Raw genomic sequence first — 11,362 nt, forward strand, 5'->3', positions numbered from 1 at the left:
TTTCATGCCTTTTCTTCCTAATTTGGTGAGGGCTTCCTGTCCTGGTATCCTCCATCTTGGGTCTGTCTGGTTTGATCCAGCTCCTTGTGAAGTACTGACAGGACAGTTCTTTGACCTTCCAGATAGCTGGCCATGAAGGAAGCCTCCTTCCTTGGGGCCATGCGCCTTTGTAAAGTTCTTTTGTCTTATTCATTACATAGCATCCCTCAAGAAAGCCCACCAGGAGGAGGGTGGGCCAAACCACAATGCTAATGGATGTCCTGTGGCTTCTGTATTCGAATTTCCTTGACCATCTGGGCAGGATATGTCTGACTGCAGGTCCCAGATATCTCCAGCCCAACATCCACCCCCCCCCCACCCCCAGCTCCTCCTCTTTCCTGTGGGACCCGGGCCTCACACAACTATCTAACTGCCTACCACACACACTTCTAGTTTTGAGGTACACGTTTTGGGAAAGGCTAATTTATCCCGTCTCCACTTTGTACAGGAGGGAAAGCTGAGCCCCAGGGAGAGGAAGGGATGTGTTCAAGTTGTGGTCTAGAACCCTGGGTCTAGAACCCCATCTATGGCCCCAAGCTGGGACATTCCTCCTAAAATACTCTCATGTAGGTGGCTGACAAAAGCAATGGAGTTATTCTGAAAAAGTCTTCTAAATTCACGACATCTGTCCTGCACAGACCCACAGTAAAGAGTCACACAAGGTACCTAAGGCCAAGCAGCAGAAAAATGAGCATCCAGTGTAGAGGAATCCTTTCTTAGACTCAGTCGCCTGCCAGTTGACTTGGGGCAGGCCCAGATACCTGCCTGGACACCCCTATGCTATCATTATAGATCATTGCTACTACCAACACAGATGTGGCACCACGCTGTCTCTTAGCCCAGCAGAGGGATAAGAGCTTAGATAGACCAAAGTAGTGGAGGGGTTTGGAGGGCAACTCTCCTATGAATTCTTCTTTTTTAAATTTTTTAACGTTTATTTATTTTTTGAGAGAGGGGGAGAGAGAGAGAGAGAGAGGAAGAAAATGAGCGGGGAGGGACAGAGAGAGAGGCACAGAATCTGAAGCAGGCTCCAGACTCTGAGCTCTTAGCACAGAGCCCGACATGGGGCTCAAACTTTTGAACTGTGAGATCATCACCTGAGCCGAAGCCAGAGGCTTAACCGACTGAGCCACCCAAGTGCCCCTAAATTCTTTTGTTAAAAGTAAGCTCTGTACACAACCTGGGATTTGAACTCTCAGGGCCGAGATCAAGAGTCACATGCTCTACTGATTGAGCCATCCAGGCGACCCCCCCACCCCATGAATTCTTATGTGAGTTGTTGTGGCTTTCCTCCAAAAAAATTTAGGAATACCCTGTGTTGGGAAATTATGAAGTTCTTGACCTCCCAGCTCATAAATGGCTTAAATAGAGCCAATAACTTTGTTAAACGCACACTGTAGGGAAGACTTTGTTTCCATTGTTCCAAAATAATATAGACAAGTGAAGGATCGATGTCAACAGGATAAGCTAGCTTTAGGCTTACAGGCGACAGCTTTAAAGAACGAGAAGCCTCAAGAACGTATGTGACACCATTGTCCTACCTAGTACAGCAGCTGGGTTCTCCACAAACCAAGGGTCCAGAGAACACCCCGCGGAAGCACTGTGATGTGGGTAGTGAGGATGTGAGGCTGCTGTCTGCACTTGGGAAGCTGTGTAGAGGAGAGGGTATGTGAGGACCCAGTGGGGATGTACTGATGGTGAATCAGGAGAAAGACTTCCCCATGAGCTTTCTGGAGAGACCTGAGTGAAATATGTCCTCATACATCTCAGCCCTGAAGTTACAAAGAGCCAGCGGTTACATACAGCCACTGTCCAAAAACTCATCCTTCTGACAAATTGAGTTGAACAGGACTTGATCAGAAAGATCACAGCTTTTGGAATGAGGGCACTGAAATAGGGAAAAATACCACCTTCTCAGACAACACTTTTCCTCCCCTCCAATTTCAACCTAAAAGAAGCGTTCCTTCCCATGGGAGGAACGAAACGTAGGAGCCCTGTCAATCTCAGCCCTAATGGCAGCTGTCAGGGACACAAGTCACCATAGGCGTTTATCCCAGTAGGGGGTAGATAACAGCTCCTAGCCTGGCCGAACACCTTCAGCTTTTAATAAGTGAGATTCACCTTGAAAGCCTTAAAAATAGCAACGCGTGGGCAGCAAAGGCCCAGGAGGGCTGGTTTTCCAAACACTTAGAGTCCCAGAGAGCTCGGGATTCACCCCCGTGGGATTGTTGCTTAGTGTTGACAACCACGTCATGAATGCACCAAAAGGAAAGTCTGGGCACCAAGTTTGGTGTTTGGCTTATTATCTCCCTTTCTTCTCCTTTACCGTGTCCCCTGTCTTTAGGGTAACAAGAAACACAACACCCTCTGTAACTTGAAGATAGCAGGTACATTGAAATGAGTTTGCTATTTCTCTGCTAAGAACTGGGTCTGGGCTGCAACGTGCTGTCCAAAGCTATAAAATCCCTGGTGGAAGTGAAACAATTCAATGTGACATCCCCAAGACATAAAATCACCAAGCCACATGTCCCTTCCGACATACAAAAAAGCCGGTTTTATTTTTTCCTTCATCCCTCTTGGTTTCTCTGCTTGTGCATCTCAGCTTTTCTGTTTCTCTCTTTTTGTTCTGTTTGCTTTTCAAATGTCTGATATACAGAGTAAACATGTTTGATATATATGACCCCCCCACCCCCAGTGCCACACTCTTCTCTAGGCCTCCGTTTCCTTAACTGATCTGTGAACAAGGACTTTGGAGGAGGTGCTTCTATGCACCATGCTGTCATTCCTCTTCTCTACTGGTTTTTGCCTGGGCCCTCACCAGTCCCCTAACTTGAGGGTATGCGTGGAGGGGCCGGATGGGAGGCTTTGCCATCTCCCCCCAGTTAACAGTTTCAGATGGTTTTTGAGAGAAAACAGCTGGTCTACCTAAGAGAGAACAAAGGACAAGAAAGAGGTAAGGTGGCTGTGGGTGGACCCTTTCAGATGGTGTTGTTCCAAAGTCTTCCTGAATGGGTGGGCTGTCCTCACTCTTCCCTCTGACTGTGGGCCTCCCAGGGGCTGACATAGGTACCCAAGCCCTTTCAGTGTTGATTTCCATATGTGCCCAGGTTTAATGACTCATCTCCTGCATGACCCAGAGCTGCAGGTTATGTTTCAGAAAGTCCAGTGTGAATTTCCAGTTTGCCTTCAATATAGAGAGATTGGACAAGGGTAGACAACAATGGACAAAGAGTCAACTAATGGGAGTTGGGGATGGGAGCACCACGGCTGTCAGCAAATTCTTCTTTCTCCCCCCTCTCCCCTGGGAAAGAATATATCTTGGTACCTAGAAATGAAATGTCAAAGATGGACACTGGACTCTCTCTCTGCCACCTCCATGAACAAATGGGAGAGGGTATGAAAAAAGAAGGAGAGAAAATAACACTCAGCTGTATGAATGGGAGGCATGAGAGTATTTTCCTGCTCAAGTAAATGAATAGCATAGTGATTATCTTGGTCCACTCTTATGGACGCTGCTACCTGTAGGTCACTTTGCAGAGCCTGGTTTCCACGTTCACAATGGGAATTAAATCCGACTTACCCATGAGGTTTGCAGTGAGTATGCTTTTTTCATCTAAAGTTTCTAAAAGCAGAAGCAAAAGGTCAGGATGTGGAAAGTTTTCCACCATTTTCCCCTTCTATCATCCTTTCACATAACTTCACATGGGTCTGTTAGCCATGGGGTACCTTACACTGATATTTATGAGGCCGTGAGGAGATTCTGGAGTTAGAGCAGAATGAAAGTTAGTGAGACAACATAGAGACATGTTCAGTGCAGTTGCCTCCCATATTTTGTAGTATTCTTTTATTAATAAATGTCAACCAAAGACAAAAACACACAAGGGGTATCTTGGGTAGCTTCTTACTGAGTTGGGGAAAATTGATTATTTTCTGGCTCATGACATGCAGGCAGGGTAGATGCCATCTTCTGCCCCAGCGGAAGCACCCAAACAAAAGAGACCTCTGAAATAAGCAAGACCCAGACCCAAGGAGACCCATAGGGGTTCCCACAACCCTAAGGGCAGCCCTGGAGGAAGTCATTGCAAGTGCTGAACTCCAAGGGTCTTTCTTTAAAAACCCTGGGAAATACCCTTTGTAGCAATGTGGATGGAACTGGAGAGTGTTATGCTAAGTGAAATAAGTCATACAGGGAAGGACAGAGTCCATATGTTTTCACTCCTATGTGGATCCTGAGACACTTAACAGAAGACCATGGGGGAGGGGAAGGGAAAAAAAATGGTTAGAGAGGGAGGGAGCCAAAACATAAGAGACTCCTAAAAACTGAGAACAAAATGAGGGTTTATGGGGGGGTGGGAAGGAGGGGTGGGTGGGTGATGGGTATTGAGGAGGGCACCTGTTGGGATGAGCACTGGGTGTTGTATGGAAACCAATTTGAGAATAAATTTCATATTAAAAAAATAAATGAATTAAAATAAAATAAAATAAAATAAAATAAAATAAAATAAATAAGTAAAAACCCTGGGAAATAGAACAAATGGTAAGAGGTCCAACAATTCTATTTCCTACAGGCACAAGACCTTGGGATGTTTCTCACGGGCCCAACCTCATGGGCCTAATCTCGTGAACTTGACTTCCCCCAGATCTTTCCCTCCCTCTGACCCTGTTTCCCTCCCTTGCTGTTTCTGCTCTGAAATTCTCAGAGTAACCTAGGGGGGAAAAAAAAGGCAGAAAAGAGGCAACAAGGAGTTGGAATGAAATAGAGTCTGGGAGGGGAAGGGAAAAAGGTCTGGAGGCTTGCTTCTCAGGGGATCCTGTGCATAAGCAGCCGTGGCAGTACCCAGAGGCATGTTAGAGTTACAGGCTCTCAGGGCCACCCCCACACACTCCTACTGAATCAGAATCTGAATTTCATCAGAACCCAGGTTGTCACACACAGGTCAAAGTCTGAGAAGCATTGGCCTGTAAGGTATGGCAGGATGCCTAGACATAGCCTTGGGGCAAGGAGGTTCAAGGTGAAGGGATGTATGAGAGGTGGATGGCTCCGAGTGGAGCCTTGGAGTTAGGTGATGGGGAGGTTGCTGTGGCGATAATAAAAATACCACCGGTCGGTGAAATTACATTTCATGTTTGAGTGAAGAAAACTTTATTGGTAATTTTTAAAAGTCTCTTACTTTGGATAAAAGATGGTCAATGTGAACGTTTAGCAGCTAAACAAAAGAAGGCAATAAAAGTTAACTGTAGTTGCAACATCAGTTATAACCAGAGTTAACATTTCGTCCTTTCTTCCGCTTTCTTTGTGTGTGAGTATATTATATAAAGGCGGATACACAACGACATATAGATATAATTCATCGAGGTAAATATTTATTATTAAGAATAAATTAGCTACAGGGGTGCCTGGGTGGCGCAGTGGGTTAAGCAGCCGGCTTTGGCTCAGGTCATGATCTCGCGGTTCGTGAGATCAAGCCCTGCATTGGGCTCTGTGCTGACAGCTCAGAGCCTGGAGCCTGCTTCACATTCTGTGTCTCCCTCTCTCTCTGCCTGTCTCTCTCTCTCTCTCTCTGTCTCTCTCAAAAATAAAAATTAAAAAAAAATTTTAAATATCAAAAAAAGAATAAATTAGCTACAAAATATATAAATAAATGCTAAACAATGTAATAACAATATATCATATACAATCATTTATATGTAATATATTGATTTTATAGGAATGGGAATATAAATGTTTTCACTTTTGTTTCCTGCTTACATCATATTTTGATATTTTTATGCATGTGAATTTTGTGAAGGGTTATTTTTCATTAACACTATTGATCTAAAAAAAAACCCCACATTGATACTGAAAGACTGACCAGCTTAATTAAATGCCATTAAGAATGAAAAGCAATGGGAACTCTCTCTCATATACTGCTTGTAGGAGAATTACGTAGTAAAGCTACTTTGGAAATCCCTTTAGAATCATCTGTTAAATATCAGTATAAATTCCACACTACAAACAACCTGAATGCCATTCCTTAACAGATTGGATACAAACAAGAATACATACTAGATGATTCCTTCTATGCAATATTCTAAACAAGCAAAAGTAAGATGTGCTGTTAAATATCAGGAAAGTGGGGGCGCCTGGGTGGCTCAGTCCATGAAGCATCCGACTGTGGCACAGTTCATGAGCTCAGTCCCTGTGCTGGGCTCTGTGCTGACAGATCAGAGCCTGGAGCCTGCTTCGGATTCTGTATCTCTCTCTCTCTCTGCCCTTCCCACTCCCCTGCTCATGCTCTGTCTCTCTGTCTCTCTCTCAAAAATAAAGAAAACATTTAAAAAAATCAGGAAAGTAATTTCCATTCAGGTGTGACAAGGGATGCAGGATGGGGGCTTCTGGAAGGTCAGTGGTGTTCAGTTTTTTGACCTGGGTGGTCAAGAAATACACTTCAATACATTTGAAAACAGAGAAAGCAGCAACTGACATTATCATTTTGATAAATGTTTCCCTACCTTTTTCATTTCTTTTAAAAATGGCTCTTTTTTCTCCTAAATCCATATAATGTGTACCTATTAAAATAAGACCTTAGAAAATCAAAGGCATGAAGTAGGAAGGGAAAGACCATTGCAATTTCATCCTACAGAGGTGCGTTCTGTTAAAATGTAGTGCTTCCTCACGAAGGGTTATTTTTAAAGTGGACCTTTTATTTAATAAATTAATGGGGTTTGATAACTTTAACTTTATCTCCCTCTCTCTCTCTCTCTCTCTCTTTATGGCTTGCTTGGTTTGTTTTACTAATTTCCCTTTCCATGCGTCCCCATGTATTAAACTTTATTCCGTTAAAGAAAGTGAGTCACTACCTCCTGCCTTTTGCTATCAGGGTACATGATTGAGGGAAGGGAAGAAGGAAAGGAGAGATTAGCTTTGACTGGGACCCACAGGTCACCCCAGAAGGGTGCTCTGTTTGGACATCTCAGTGCTGGCTCCCAGTGACTTGCTTTTCTCCAACAAAGGCAAGAGCCATCCTTTGACACTCAGAGCCTTTCCTGGTCACAGGCCAGCCAGTAGCAGAAGTCTTAAAAAGGGGGGAAACAATTGGTGACAGAAGTCTCCTCTAGCTTCCTTTCTGTGCTGGGCTGTCGAGAGGAGGTGGACTCTGACAAAACCAGTGGTCACAAGGTCCTGTGAAATCACGTAAGCCAGTGGTTCTCAGCTGGGTCAATTTTGCCCTGCAGGGAATGTTTGCAACATCTGGAGACAGAGGAGACCCTAGGGTGGGGGGGGGGGTTGCTTGCTACTGGCATCTAGTGGGTAAAGACCAGGGATAGTGCTCACCATCCTGCAATGCATGAGGCAGCCCCACACCCAACAACAAAGAATTATCCAGTCTAAAATGTCAGTAGTGCTGACGGTGGGATACTGTTGTGAGCCTGTGGGTGTGTGTGTGTGCATGTGTGTGTTGGGGGAGCTGTTGGTTTCAGCTCTGGCCTCCTAACAGGTATGCAGATAAACAGCCATTGACAAATTTTATTAATCCCCAGGGAAATTTCCTCCATGGAGGGCAGATAATGATTCAGTTCATTCTACAATGATTTGGGGCACAACACTCACATTCTTCAAATCGATTGGCATTGAGTTACAGAGTGAGAGCATGCACATACATCTAGAGTATGACAAAATTAGTAAAAACAAAACAAAACAAAACAAAAAAACCACGTCAGCCATGGCAGTCTTGTGGGAGAGAAAGAAGTTGATTATCCCAAAGAGGCAGTCTGGCAGCCAGCACCCAGGCTCCTTGTGGGCCAGATGGAAGAACCCCAGACAAAGAACTACCCAGCTGAAATGATGCTGAACAGAAACAGACAGTAAGAAGTGATAGAAGGGTGCCAGGGGAGGGGAAACTGGATTCTCTGGGCAACACACAGGACTCACTGGTGGACCCTGGGCAAGTCATTTAATAGCTCTAGAACTCTTTTCCCCATATTTATGAAACAAAGGAGAGGGAAAGAAAATTAACATTTACTATGAATCTACTATTTACTAGCTATGATTATAACTTTCTTTCATTCAGTCTTCATCATAGCTTGGTGGAGTAAATAGTGGTATCTCCATCTTACATATGAGGCTCAGAGAGGTTAAGTTACCTGCCCAGTATCACACAGCTAGAAAGGAGTAGGACCAGGATTTCAACTTACATGTCCTGATAGCTTTTATTTTTCATGTTTCTATAGGTCCTCTTTCCTCAACATGTAAAATAGATGATGCATAGGTTTTTGTGTGAAGATTTATTGATATAATGCCCGCAGCTTGAGAAGAACAGTAGACACGTAATAAATGCAGAGCATTGTTTTTTATCATTATGATTATTTAGGCATTTTTCATGTTCAAAAAATGTCCTCTCATTTGGGAGAAACGACTGCTTAGAAGTAAAATTCAGTCATTGTTATTAGATACCAATTACAAAGCAAATGTATGAAGTTCTTTTGGAATAAGAAGTCTCCTGATTTCTCTTTTCTGGCTGATTCAACTCACTTAGGACCTGGAATCCTGACTTGGAGACAGAAATCAGGCTTGCCTGGGCTTCAGTGCCTGATTCACCAAGCAGGGGTCTCCCTGCCCTCCAGCGGCAGGCAGATGGGAGTAAATGATACCAGTAATAATGACAGTGAGCTAAGCGTCTCCACCAAGATCTCAGAAGTTGCCTTTCTCCTTCGTTATCAGGTTCTTGAAATACTCTCCACAGATTCTCAACTGTGAGAGTAAATGATCCCAGTCTGGGAGGATGAGTAATTCAGTGTCAGCAGTAAATATAGGGGGGAACGTAAGTATGGGAGGCATTAGTTGCATGTAGAGGCAACATGTGGTTTTAGACTCCTGCAACCCACTAGCAGCCCCTTTCCAGCAACACCTATCAGGGTGCCTGCAAGCCCCATCCTTAGAATCACACCTCCGGACAGACATCCAAGGCTCTTGTTAAAATGCAAATGTTACTTGGGGCAACAAATGTATGAATATGTTAGCAGGGATAAATAATGTGTTTGTTTATCAGATTAGCTGTCCTTCAGGGAGCAGATCCCTGGGGGAATAGGAGCTATTTTGCATTTGTATTGCTGTAGAAAAAGACCACCCAAGGGGTTTGGTCTCCATATAGAGTTTAAGAGATACCTATTATCACTTCCTTTGGTGTTTACAAGCTTGCTCTAGGCGTGGCAAGAAGCCAGGGTCAGAGAATTTAGGAACTGCTCCCAGGTCACCAGACGAAGCTAAAAGGGGGCTGAAGTCTGGCTCAAGTCCAGGAGTTTTAATTTTTTAATTAATTAATTAATTTTGAGAGAGACAGAGACAGCATGAGTGGGGAAGGGGCAGAGAGAGAGAGAGAGAGATACAGAGAGATACAGAGAGAACAGAGAGAAAGAGAGAGAATCCCAACCCTGCTCCCCGTCTGTCGGTGCAGAACCCAATGCGGTGCTCGAACTCAAGAACCATATGATCATGACCTGACCTGACATCAAGACTCACTCAACCGACTGAGCCTCCCAGGTGCGGCAAGGCCTGGAATTTTAAATCTAAGTTCGATGCTGGCAGTTTAGTGGCTCCTTTGTAGGAAGGCATGGTGGAACAGCCCTGGTGAACGAAAGCATGGAATTTGGCACTGGACTATGAAGACTGAGGTTTGGTGTGAGAAGTAACGGGGGTGATTCATTTTCAGAAATACCAAATAAAAGCTGTACTGTCTAGCTAACAGTAGGTTTACAACCTATTGGAAATATGTAGGAACCCTCCCCACAACGGAGTCCCAAGCGCTTAGACACTTCACTTCCTGGTTCTTCTCCCAGCCCCCCACCTCTCCCCTTCCAGCGCTTACTTTCACGGGCTTTTCAATGAGCATGCGCCAAGGAAGAGAGGGAGGAGGGACTGAAAGCCTCTCAGTCACCTCAGGGAATGTGCAGTTGTTCCAATCAGACAGCTTTTTGCCTTATATGGGCACAGGTGACGTCCTGGTAAGGCTGTAAGCTCTGTAGTACTGGGCCAATGAGGAACCAGGGGAAGGACCTGGGTCCTAGGAATTAAATCGTCTGCTGAGACTGTCCCGTGAGCGCCTGTCCGTCAGACACCTGCTCTTGCAAGAACGTCGCTTAAAGCCTCGCTTCGCTGTGCTTCGAGTCCCAGTGGGTTTATTTCTCACAAATTTGGGATTTAAGGCAAGAAGTTACTTTGCTTTGTTTTAAAGATGGAGGTACGGCACGGATTGATAGTGCAGAGGGGGATGGGGTGGCTTCTTTTGCCAGAACCTACTGTTTTATTTACTGTCATCTGAACCAAAAGTAATATTCCTTTCGTCTGGGCTCTCAGTCCTTTACAAAAGGGACCCTTGCCTTCATGTTCTGTCTCATGAGCTGCGGGTAGGGGCGGGGGTGGTAAGTCAGGCCATAGGGAAATCTGCCCTGCCTAGGATCCCTGCCTGGACTCTACATGACTGTGACTTTTGTATGTATAACAATCTGAAAAGCACCTAGCATGATGGGCCTGGCACATAGTATATGATGGGGTTTTGGGTGATGGGGGTTCGGAGCTGATGGCCAAGAAAGAATTCTTGAGACGTCTTTGGTGCAAAAAAAGGTGATTTTATTAAAGCACAGGGACAGGACCCGTGGGCAGAAAGAGCTGCCCCAGGACAATGAGGAGAGACTGGTTATATGCTATGGAGTTGGTGGAGGTAAAGTCCAGGAGAAGTTTCCAAAGTCATATGCTAAAGAAGACACAGGATCCTGGAGGCCTAGCCATGTCAAGCTAAGGTTGTTTTTCCCTTGAGCAAAGGATTAGCATTACGACAGGAGGGGAGGGAGTTCCTGGAGAAATGTTTTGCTCTGCCAGCATCAAGTATTTGTCAATGGGCTGCAGGTTATAAAGATTGATTGATTGATTGATTGACTGATTGATTTTAGGGAATTTAATTTATCTGCCATTTCCTTCTGCCTTTGTTTCCCACATCAGTATGTTTGTATGGTTGCGTTGAATTCAGATCGGAAGGGTTTGAGCCTCATTCAGGCAATTACTAACTGTACACTCTGACTCCCCCTCCCCCCACCCCCAACATTTATGAAGCCTGGGGTAAGAGTACACAGGGAAGTCATCATGCCATATGTCTACATGTTTAAAGATAATAGATCAAACTTAAAAGCCGTTAAGTAAAATATATTCTATCATCCTAACTTAATTTCCATAATGACAAAATCAAAATGTGTAAAGCTTTAGCTTTTGTATGACCGGAAGTTCGCAAGATACCAAAGATGATGGAATTTAATTATTTCATACATCTGGGTGTTTTGTGAATAGGCCAGT

This window comes from Acinonyx jubatus, chromosome A1 (genome assembly GCF_027475565.1).
Source record: "Acinonyx jubatus isolate Ajub_Pintada_27869175 chromosome A1, VMU_Ajub_asm_v1.0, whole genome shotgun sequence".
NCBI lineage: Eukaryota > Metazoa > Chordata > Mammalia > Carnivora > Felidae > Acinonyx > Acinonyx jubatus.